This window comes from Carcharodon carcharias, chromosome 11 (genome assembly GCF_017639515.1).
Source record: "Carcharodon carcharias isolate sCarCar2 chromosome 11, sCarCar2.pri, whole genome shotgun sequence".
Classification (NCBI taxonomy): Eukaryota; Metazoa; Chordata; class Chondrichthyes; order Lamniformes; family Lamnidae; genus Carcharodon; species Carcharodon carcharias.
This window is the reverse complement of record NC_054477.1, coordinates 120,953,730-120,966,317: the sequence shown is the minus strand read 5'-3', so window position 1 is coordinate 120,966,317 and position 12,588 is coordinate 120,953,730.

Here is a 12,588-nt window from a genome sequence, read left to right as displayed (position 1 = left end):
TTCCTGAAGTCAGACCATTCTGAAGTCACACCATTCTGCACGCCGTTCTGAAGTCACACCATTCTGAAGTACGCCATTCTGAGGTCACACTGTTCTGCACACCATTCTGAAGTCACGCCATTCTGAAGTCACACCATTCTGAAGCAAACCGTTCTGCAGTCACAACATTCTGAAGCACGCCATTCTGAAGACACGCCATTCTGAATTCACACCATTCTGAAGTCATGCCATTTTGAAGTCACACCATTCTGAAGTCACACAATTCTGCACGCCAGTCTGAAGTCACGCCATTCTGAAGCACGCCGTTCTAAAGCACGTCATTCTGAAGACACGCCATTCTGAAGCATGCCGTTCTAAAGCACGCCATTCTGAAGTCAAACCATTCTGCACGCCATTCTGAAGCATGCCATTCTGAAGTCCTCACACCATTCTGAAGCACGCCATTCTGAAGTCACACCATTCTGAAGCACTCCATTCTGAAGCACGCCATTCTGATGTCATGCCATGCTAAAGCACGCCATTCTGAATTCATGCCGTTCTGAAGCACGCCATTCTGAAGTCACAGAATTCTGAATGCCATTCTCAAGTCACACCATTCTGCACGCCATTCTGAATCACGCCATTCTAAGTCACACCATTCTGAAGCACTCCATTCTGAAGCACGCCATTCTGATGTCATGCCATTCTAAAGTACGCCATTCTGAAGTCACGCCATTCTGAAGTCACACCTTTCTGAAGCACTCCATTCTGAAGCACTCCATTCTGAAGCACGCCATTCTGAAGTCATACCATTCTAAAGCACGCCATTCTGAAGTCATGCCGTTCTGAAGCACGCCGTTCTGAAGTCACAGAATTCTGGATGCCATTCTAAAGTCACGCCATTCTGCACGCCCTTCTGAAGCACGCCATTCTGAAGCACGCCATTCTGAAGTCACGCCATTCTGAAGTCACGCCATTCTGAAGCACGCCATTCCTGAAGTCAGACCATTCTGAAGTCACACCATTCTGCACGCCGTTCTGAAGTCACACCATTCTGAAGGACGCCATTCTGAGGTCACACTGTTCTGCACACCATTCTGAAGTCACGCCATTCTGAAGTCACACCTTTCTGAAGCACACCGTTCTGAAGTCACACCATTCTGAAGCACGCCATTCTGAAGACACGCCATTCTGAAGCACGCCATTCTGAAGTCATGCCATTCTGAAGCACGCCATTCTGAAGTCATGCCATTCTGAAGTCACACCATTCTGCACGCCATTCTGAAGTCACGCCATTCTGAAGCACGCCGTTCTAAAGCACGTCATTCTGAAGACACGCCATTCTGAAGCACGCCTTTCTAAAGCACGCCATTCTGAAGTCACACCATTCTGCACGCCATTCTGAAGCACGCCATTCTGAAGTCACGCGTTTCTGAAGCACGCCATTCTGAAGCACGCCATTCTGATGTCATGCCATTCTAAAGCACGCCATTCTGAAGTCATGCCGTTCTGAAGCACGCCATTCTGAAGTCACAGAATTCTGGATGCCATTCTAAAGTCACAAAATTCTGCACGCCATTCTGAAGCACGCCATTCTGAAGTCACGCCGTTCTGAAGACACACCATTCTGAATTCACACCATTCTGAAGTCATGCCATTTTGAAGTCACACCATTCTGCACGCCATTCTGAAGTCACGCCATTCTGAAGCACGCCGTTCTAAAGCACGTCATTCTGAAGACACGCCATTCTGAAGCACGCCATTCTGAAGTCACACCATTCTGAAGTCATACCATTCTGAAGCACGCCATTCTGAAGTCACGCCATTCTGAGGCACGCCATTCTGAAGTCACACCATTCTGAAGCACACCGTTCTGAAGTCACACCATTCTGAAGCACGCCATTCTGAATTCACGCCATTCTGAATCACGCCATTCTGAAGTCACGCCGTTCTGAAGACACACCATTCTGAATTCACACCATTCTGAAGTCATGGCATTTTGAAGTCACACCATTCTGAAGTTACACCATTCTGCACGCCATTCTGAAGTCACGCCATTCTGAAGCACGCCGTTCTAAAGCACGTCATTCTGAAGACACGCCATTCTGAAGCACGCCGTTCTAAAGCACGCCATTCTGAAGCACACCATTCTGAAGTCACGCCATTCTGAAGCACGCCATTCTGAAACACGCCATTCTGAAGTCAAACCATTCTACATGTCGTTCTGAAGTCACGCCATTCTGAAGTCACGCCATTCTGAAGCACGCCATTCCTGAAGTCATGCCATTCTGAAGCACGCCATTCTGAAGCACGCCATTCTGAAGTCACACCGTTCTGCACGCCATTCAGAAGCACGCCATTCTGAAGTCACACCGTTCTGCACGCCATTCAGAAGCACGCCATTCTGAAGTCACGCTATTCTGAAGTCACACCATAATGCACGCCGTTCTGAAGTCACACCATTCTGAAGCAAGCCGTTCTGAAGTCACACCATTCTGAAGCACGCCATTCTGAGGTCACACTGTTCTGCACCCCATTCTGAATTCACGCCATTCTGAAGTAAGCCGTTCTGAAGTCACACCATTCTGAAGCACACCATTCTGAGGTCACACTGTTCTGCACGCCATTCTGAAGTCACGCCATTCTGAAGTCATGCCATTCTGAAGTCATGCCATTCTGAAGTCACACCATTCTGAAGCACACCGTTCTGAAGTCACGCCATTCTGAAGCACGCCATTCTGAAGTCACGCCATTCGGCACGCCCTTCTGAAGACTCGCCATTCTGAATCACGCCATTCTGAAGTCATGCCATTCTGAAGCACGCCATTCTGAAGTCACGCCGTTCTGAAGACACACCATTCTGAATTCACACCATTCTGAAGTCATGCCATTTTGAAGTCACACCATTCTGAAGTCACACCATTCTGCACGCCATTCTGAAGTAACGCCATTCTGAAACACGCCGTTCTAAAGCACGTCAATCTGAATCACGCCATTCTGAAGTCATGCCATTCTGAAGCACGCCATTCTGAAGTCACGCCGTTCTGAAGACAAACCATTCTGAATTCACACCATTCTGAAGTCATGCCATTTTGAAGTCACACCATTCTGAAGTCACACCATTCTGCACGCCATTCTGAAGTCACGCCATTCTGAAGCACGCCATTCTGAATTCACACCATTCTGCACGCCATTCTGAAGCACGCCATTCTGAAGTCACACCATTCTGAAGCAGTCCATTCTGAAGCACGCCATTCTGATGTCATGCCATTCTAAAGCACGCCATTCTGAAGTCATGCCGTTCTGAAGCACGCCATTCTGAAGTCACAGAATTCTGGATGCCATTCTAAAGTCACACCATTCTGCACGCCATTCTGAAGCACGCCATTCTGAAGTCACGCCGTTCTGAAGACACACCATTCTGAATTCACACTTTCTGAAGTCATGCCATTTTGAAGTCACACCATTCTGAAGTCACACCGTTCTGAAGCACTCCATTCTGAAGCACTCCATTCTGAAGCACGCCATTCTGAAGTCATACAATTCTAAAGCACGCCATTCTGAAGTCATGCCGTTCTGAAGCACGCCATTCTGAAGTCACAGAATTCTGGAAGCCATTCTAAAGTACACCATTCTGCACGCCATTCTGAAGCACGCCATTCTGAAGACACGCCATTCTGAGGCACGCCATTCTGAAGTCACACCATTCTGAAGCACACCATTCTGAAGTCACACCATTCTGAAGCACGCCATTCTGAAGTCACGCCATTCTGCACGCCCTTCGGAAGCACGACATTCTGAAGCATGCCATTCTGAAGTCACGCCATTCTGAAGTCATGCCATTCTGAAGCACGCCATTCCTGAAGTCAGACCATTCTGAAGTCACACCATTCTGCACGCCGTTCTGAAGTCACACCATTCTGAAGTACGCCATTCTGAGGTCACACTGTTCTGCACACCATTCTGAAGTCACGCCATTCTGAAGTCACACCATTCTGAAGCAAACCGTTCTGCAGTCACAACATTCTGAAGCACGCCATTCTGAAGACACGCCATTCTGAGTTCACACCATTCTGAAGTCATGCCATTTTGAAGTCACACCATTCTGAAGTCACACAATTCTGCACGCCAGTCTGAAGTCACGCCATTCTGAAGCACGCCGTTCTAAAGCACGTCATTCTGAAGACACGCCATTCTGAAGCATGCCGTTCTAAAGCACGCCATTCTGAAGTCAAACCATTCTGCACGCCATTCTGAAGCATGCCATTCTGAAGTCCTCACACCATTCTGAAGCACGCCATTCTGAAGTCACACCATTCTGAAGCACTCCATTCTGAAGCACGCCATTCTGATGTCATGCCATGCTAAAGCACGCCATTCTGAATTCATGCCGTTCTGAAGCACGCCATTCTGAAGTCACAGAATTCTGAATGCCATTCTCAAGTCACACCATTCTGCACGCCATTCTGAATCACGCCATTCTAAGTCACACCATTCTGAAGCACTCCATTCTGAAGCACGCCATTCTGATGTCATGCCATTCTAAAGTACGCCATTCTGAAGTCACGCCATTCTGAAGTCACACCTTTCTGAAGCACTCCATTCTGAAGCACTCCATTCTGAAGCACGCCATTCTGAAGTCATACCATTCTAAAGCACGCCATTCTGAAGTCATGCCGTTCTGAAGCACGCCATTCTGAAGTCACAGAATTCTGGATGCCATTCTAAAGTCACGCCATTCTGCACGCCCTTCTGAAGCACGCCATTCTGAAGCACGCCATTCTGAAGTCACGCCATTCTGAAGTCACGCCATTCTGAAGCACGCCATTCCTGAAGTCAGACCATTCTGAAGTCACACCATTCTGCACGCCGTTCTGAAGTCACACCATTCTGAAGGACGCCATTCTGAGGTCACACTGTTCTGCACACCATTCTGAAGTCACGCCATTCTGAAGTCACACCTTTCTGAAGCACACCGTTCTGAAGTCACACCATTCTGAAGCACGCCATTCTGAAGACACGCCATTCTGAAGCACGCCATTCTGAATTCATGCCATTCTGAAGCACGCCATTCTGAAGTCATGCCATTCTGAAGTCACACCATTCTGCACGCCATTCTGAAGTCATGCCATTCTGAAGCACACCGTTCTAAAGCACGTCATTCTGAAGTCACGCCATTCTGAAGCACGCCGTTCTAAAGCACGCCATTCTGAAGTCACACCATTCTGCACACCATTCTGAAGCACGCCATTCTGAAGTCCTCACGCCATTCTGAAGCACGCCATTCTGAAGTCCTCACACCATTCTGAAGTCACGCCATTCTGAAGCACGGCATTCTGAAGTCATGCCATTCTGAAGCATGCCATTCTGATTTCACGCCATTCTGAAGTCACACCGTTCTAAAGTCACGCCATTCTGCATGCCATTCTGAAGTCACGCCATTGTGAAGCATACCATTCTGCACGCCATTCTGAGGTCACGCCATTCTGAAGTCACACCATTCTGAAGTCACGCCATTCTGAGGTCACACTGTTCTGCACGCCATTCTGAAGTCACGCCATTCTGAAGACACGCCATTCTGAAGCACGCCATTCCTTAAGTCATGCCATTCTGAAGCACGCCATTCTGAAGTCACAGCGTTCTGCACGCCATTCAGAGGCACGCCATTCTGACGTCACACCGTTCTGCACGCCATTCAGAAGCACGCCATTCTGAAGCACTCCATTCTGAAGTCATGCCATTCAGAAGCACGCCATTCTGAAGTCACGCCATTCTGCACACCATTCTGAAGTACGCCATTCTGAAGTCCTCACGCCATTCTGAAGCACACCATTCTGAAGTCCTCACACCATTCTGAAGTCACGCCATTCTGAAGTCACGCCATTGTGAAGCATTCCATTCTGCACGCCATTCTGAAGTCACGCCATTCTGAAGTCACACCATTCTGAAGTCACGCCATTCTGAGGTCACACTGTTCTGCACGCCATTCTGAAGTCACGCCATTCTGAAGACACGCCATTCTGAAGCACGCCATTCCTTAAGTCATGCCATTCTGAAGCACGCCATTCAGAAGCACGCCATTCTGACGTCACACCGTTCTGCACGCCATTCAGAAGCACGCCATTCTGAAGTCACGCCATTCTGAAGGCACACCATTCTGCACGCCATTCTGAAGTCACGCCATTCTGAAGCACACCGTTCTAAAGCACGTCATTCTGAAGACACGCCATTCTGAAGCACGCCGTTCTAAAGCACGCCATTCTGAAGTCACACCATGCTGCACGCCATTCTGAAGCATGCCATTCTGAAGTCCTCACACCATTCTGAAGCACGCCATTCTGAAGTCACACCATTCTGAAGCACTCCATTCTGAAGTATGCCATTCTGAAGTCATGCCATTCTGAAGTCACACCGTTCTGAAGCACTCCATTCTGAAGCACTCCATTCTGAAGCATGCCATTCTGAAGTCATACCATTCTAAAGCATGCCATTCTGAAGTCATGCCTCTCAGAAGCATGCCATTCTGAAGTCACAGAATTCTGGATGCCATTCTAAAGTCACACCATTCTGCAGGCCATTCTGAAGCACGCCATTCTGAAGTCACGCCATTCTGAGGCACGCCATTCTGAAGTCACACCATTCTGAAGCACACCGTTCTGAAGTTACACCATTCTGAAGCACGCCATTCTGAAGACACGCCATTCTGAAGCACGCCGTTCTAAAGCACGCCATTCTGAAGTCACACCATGCTGCATGCCATTCTGAAGCATGCCATTCTGAAGTCCTCACGCCATTCTGAAGCACGCCATTCTGAAGTCACACCATTGTGAAGCACTCCATTCTGAAGTATGCCATTCTGAAGTCATGCCATTCTGAAGTCACACCGTTCTGAAGCACTCCATTCTGAAGCACTCCATTCTGAAGCATGCCATTCTGAAGTCATACCATTCTAAAGCATGCCATTCTGAAGTCATGCCTCTCAGAAGCATGCCATTCTGAAGTCACAGAATTCTGGATGCCATTCTAAAGTCACACCATTCTGCAGGCCATTCTGAAGCACGCCATTCTGAAGTCACGCCATTCTGAGGCACGCCATTCTGAAGTCACACCATTCTGAAGCACACCGTTCTGAAGTTACACCATTCTGAAGCACGCCATTCTGAATTCACGCCATTCTGAATCACCCCATTCTGAAGTCATGCCATTCTGAAGCACGCCATTCTGAAGTCATGCCGTTCTGAAGACACACCATTCTGAATTCACACCATTCTGAAGTCATGGCATTTTGAAGTCACACCATTCTGAAATTACACCATTCTGCACGCCATTCTGAAGTCACGCCATTCTGAAGCATGCCGTTCTAAAGCACGTCATTCTGAAGACACGCCATTCTGAAGCACGCCGTTCTAAAGCACGCCATTCTGAAGCACACCATTCTGAAGTCACGCAATTCTGAAGCACGCCATTCTGAAACACGCCATTCTGAAGTCAAACCATTCTACATGTCGTTCTGAAGTCACGCCATTCTGAAGTCACGCCATTCTGAAGCACGCCATTCCTGAAGTCATGCCATTCTGAAGCACGCCATTCTGAAGCACGCCATTCTGAAGTCACACCGTTCTGCACGCCATTCAGAAGCACGCCATTCTGAAGTCACACCGTTCTGCACGCCATTCAGAAGCACGCCATTCTGAAGTCACGCTATTCTGAAGTCACACCATTATGCACGCCGTTCTGAAGTCACACCATTCTGAAGCACGCCATTCTGAGGTCACACTGTTCTGCACCCCATTCTGAATTCACGCCATTCTGAAGTCATGCCATTCTGAAGTCACACCATTCTGAAGTCACACCATTCTGAAGCACACCGTTCTGAAGTCACACCATTCTGAAGCACGCCATTCTGAAGTCACGCCATTCTGCACGCCCTTCTGAAGACACGCCATTCTGAATCACGCCATTCTGAAGTCATGCCATTCTGAAGCACGCCATTCTGAAGTCACGCCGTTCTGAAGACACACCATTCTGAATTCACACCATTCTGAAGTCATGCCATTTTGAAGTCACACCATTCTGAAGTCACACCATTCTGCACGCCATTCTGAAGTCACGCCATTCTGAAACACGCCGTTCTAAAGCACGTCATTCTGAATCACGCCATTCTGAAGTCATGCCATTCTGAAGCACGCCATTCTGAAGTCACACCGTTCTGAAGACAAACCATTCTGAATTCACACCATTCTGAAGTCATGCCATTTTGAAGTCACACCATTCTGAAGTCACACCATTCTGCACGCCATTCTGAAGTCACGCCATTCTGAAGCACGCCGTTCTAAAGCACGTCATTCTGAAGACACGCCATTCTGAAGCACGCCGTTCTAAAGCACGCCATTCTGAAGTCACACCATTCTGCACGCCATTCTGAAGCACGCCATTCTGAATTCACACATTCTGAAGTCATGCCATTCTGAAGTCACGCCATTCTGAAGCATGCCATTCTGAAGTCCTCACGCCATTCTGAAGCACGCCATTCTGAAGTCACAGAATTCTGGATGCCATTCTCAAGTCACGCCATTCTGCACGCCATTCTGAAGCACGCCATTCTGAAGTCACACCATTCTGAAGCACTCCATTCTGAAGCACGCCATTCTGATGTCATGCCATTCGAAAGTACGCAATTCTGAAGTCACGCCATTCTGAAGTCACACCGTTCTGAAGCACTCCATTCTGAAGTACTCCATTCTGAAGCACGCCATTCTGAAGTCATACCATTCTAAAGCACGCCATTCTGAAGTCATGCCGTTCTGAAGCACGCCATTCTGAAGTCACAGAATTCTGGATGCCATTCTAAAGTCACACCATTCTGCACGCCATTCTGAAGCACGCCATTCTGAAGACACGCCATTCTGAGGCACGCCATTCTGAAGTCACACCATTCTGAAGCACACCATTCTGAAGTCACACCATTCTGAAGCAGGCCATTCTGAAGTCACGCCATTCTGCACGCCCTTCTGAAGCACGCCATTCTAAAGCACGCCATTCTGAAGTCATGCCGATCTGAAGCACGCCATTCTGAAGTCACAGAATTCTGGATGCCATTCTCAAGTCACGCCATTCTGCACGCCATTCTGAAGCACGCCATTCTGAAGTCACACCATTCTGAAGCACTCCATTCTGAAGCACGCCATTCTGATGTCATGCCATTCGAAAGTACGCCATTCTGAAGTCACGCCATTCTGATGTCACACCGTTCTGAAGCACTCCATTCTGAAGCACTCCATTCTGAAGCACGCCATTCTGAAGTCATACCATTCTAAAGCACGCCATTCTGAAGTCATGCCGTTCTGAAGCACGCCATTCTGAAGTCACAGAATTCTGGATGCCATTCTAAAGTCACACCATTCTGCACGCCATTCTGAAGCACGCCATTCTGAAGACACACCATTCTGAGGCACGCCATTCTGAAGTCACACCATTCTGAAGCACACCATTCTGAAGTCACCCCATTCTGAAGCACGCCATTCTGAAGTCACGCCATTCTGCACGCCCTTCTGAAGCACGCCATTCTGAAGCACGCCATTCTGAAGTCACGCCATTCTGAAGTCACGCCATTCTGAAGCACGCCATTCCTGAAGTCAGACCATTCTGAAGTCACACCATTCTGCACGCCGTTCTGAAGTCACACCATTCTGAAGTACGCCATTCTGAAGACACGCCATTCTGAATTCACACCATTCTGAAGTCATGCTATTTTGAAGTCACACCATTCTGAAGTCACACCATTCTGCACGCCAGTCTGATGTCACGCCATTCTGAAGAACGCCGTTCTAAAGCATGTCATTGTGAAGACACGCCATTCTGAATCACGCCGTTCTAAAGCACGCCATTCTGAATTCACACCATTCTGCACGCCATTCTGAAGTCCTCACACCATTCTGAAGTCACACCATTCTGAAGCACTCCATTCTGAAGCACGCCATTCTGATGTCATGCCATTCAAAAGCACGCCATTCTGAAGTCATGCCGTTCTGAAGCACGCCATTCTGAAGTCACAGAATTCTGGTTGCCATTCTCAAGTCACACCATTCTGCACGCCATTCTGAAGCACGCCATTCTAAGTCACACCATTCTGAAGCACTCCATTCTGAAGCACGCCATTCTGCTGTCATGCCATTCTAAAGTACGCCATTCTGAAGTCACGCCATTCTGAAGTCACACCGTTCTGAAGCACTCCATTCTGAAGCACTCCATTCTGAAGCACGCCATTCTGAAGTCATACCATTCTAAAGCACGCCATTCTGAAGTCATGCCGTTCTGAAGCACGCCATTCTGAAGTCACAGAATTCTGGATGCCATTCTAAAGTCACACCATTCTGCACGCCATTCTGAAGCATGCCATTCTGAAGTCACGCCATTCTGAGGCACGCCATTCTGAAGTCACACCATTCTGAAACACACCATTTTGAAGTCACACCGTTCTGAAGCACACCATTCTGAAGTCACGCCATTCTGCACGCCCTTCTGAAGCACGCCATTCTGAAGCACGCCATTCTGAAGTCACGCCATTCCTGAAGTCAGACCATTCTGAAGTCACACCATTCTGCACGCCGTTCTGAAGTCACACCATTCTGAAGTACGCCATTCTGAGGTCACACTGTTCTGCACGCCATTCTGAAGTCACACCTTTCTGAAGCACACCGTTCTGAAGTCACACCATTCTGAATCACGCCATTCTGAAGACACGCCATTCTGAAGCACGCCATTCTGAAGTCATGCCATTCTGAAGCACGCCATTCTGAAGTCATGCCCTTCTGAAGTCACACCATTCTGCACGCCATTCTGAAGTCATGCCATTCTGAAGCACGCCGTTCTAAAGCACGTCATTCTGAAGTCACGCCATTCTGAAGCACGCCGTTCTAAAGCACGCCATTCTGAAGCACGCCATTCTGAAGTCCTCACGCCATTCTGAAGCACACCATTCTGAAGTCCTCACACCATTCTGAAGTCACGCCATTCTGAAGCACGGCATTCTGAAGTCATGCCATTCTGAAGCACGCCGTTCTGAAGTCACAGCATTCTGGATGCCATTCTGAAGTCACGCCATTCTGAAGTCACACCGTTCTAAAGTCATGCCATTCTGCATGCCATTCTGAAGTCACGCCATTGTGAAGCATTCCATTCTGCACGCCATTCTGAAGTCACGCCATTCTGAAGTCACACCATTCTGAAGTCAAGCCATTCTGAGGTCACACTGTTCTGCACGCCATTCTGAAGTCACGCCATTCTGAAGACACGCCATTCTGAAGCACGCCATTCCTTAAGTCATGCCATTCTGAAGCACGCCATTCTGAAGCACGCCATTCTGAAGTCACAGCGTTCTGCACGCCATTCAGAAGCACGCCATTCTGACGTCACACCGTTCTGCACGCCATTCAGAAGCACGCAATTCTGATGTCACGCCATTCTGAAGGCACACCATTCTGCACGCCATTCTGAAGTCACGCCATTCTGAAGCACACCGTTCTAAAGCACGTCATTCTGAAGACACGCCATTCTGCACGCCATTCTGAACACTCGCCATTCTGAAGCACGCCGTTCTAAAGCACGCCATTCTGAAGTCACACCATGCTGCACGCCATTCTGAAGCATGCCATTCTGAAGTCCTCACGCCATTCTGAAGCACGCCATTCTGAAGTCACACCATTCTGAAGCACTCCATTCTGAAGTATGCCATTCTGAAGTCACGCCATTCTGAAGTCACACCGTTCTGAAGCACTCCATTCTGAAGCACTCCATTCTGAAGCATGCCATTCTGAAGTCATACCATTCTAAAGCATGCCATTCTGAAGTCACAGAATTCTGGATGCCATTCTAAAGTCACACCATTCTGCAGGCCATTCTGAAGCACGCCATTCTGAAGTCACGCCATTCTGAGGCACGCCATTCTGAAGTCACACCATTCTGAAGCACACCGTTCTGAATTCACACCATTCTGAAGCACGCCATTCTGAATTCACGCCATTCTGAATCACACCATTCTGAAGTCATGCCATTCTGAAGCACGCCATTCTGAAGTCACGCCATTCTGAAGACACACCATTCTGAATTCACACCATTCTGAAGTCATGGCATTTTGAAGTCACACCATTCTGAAGTTACACCATTCTGCACGCCATTCTGAAGTCACGCCATTCTGAAGCACGCCGTTCTAAAGCACGTCATTCTGAAGACACGCCATTCTGAAGCACGCCGTTCTAAAGCACGCCATTCTGAAGGCACACCATTCTGCACGCCATTCTGAAGTCACGCCATTCTGAAGCACACCGTTCTAAAGCACGTCATTCTGAAGACACGCCATTCTGCACGCCATTCTGAACACTCGCCATTCTGAAGCACGCCGTTCTAAAGCACGCCATTCTGAAGTCACACCATGCTGCACGCCATTCTGAAGCATGCCATTCTGAAGTCCTCACGCCATTCTGAAGCACGCCATTCTGAAGTCACACCATTCTGAAGCACTCCATTCTGAAGTATGCCATTCTGAAGTCACGCCATTCTGAAGTCACACCGTTCTGAAGCACTCCATTCTGAAGCACTCCATTCTGAAGC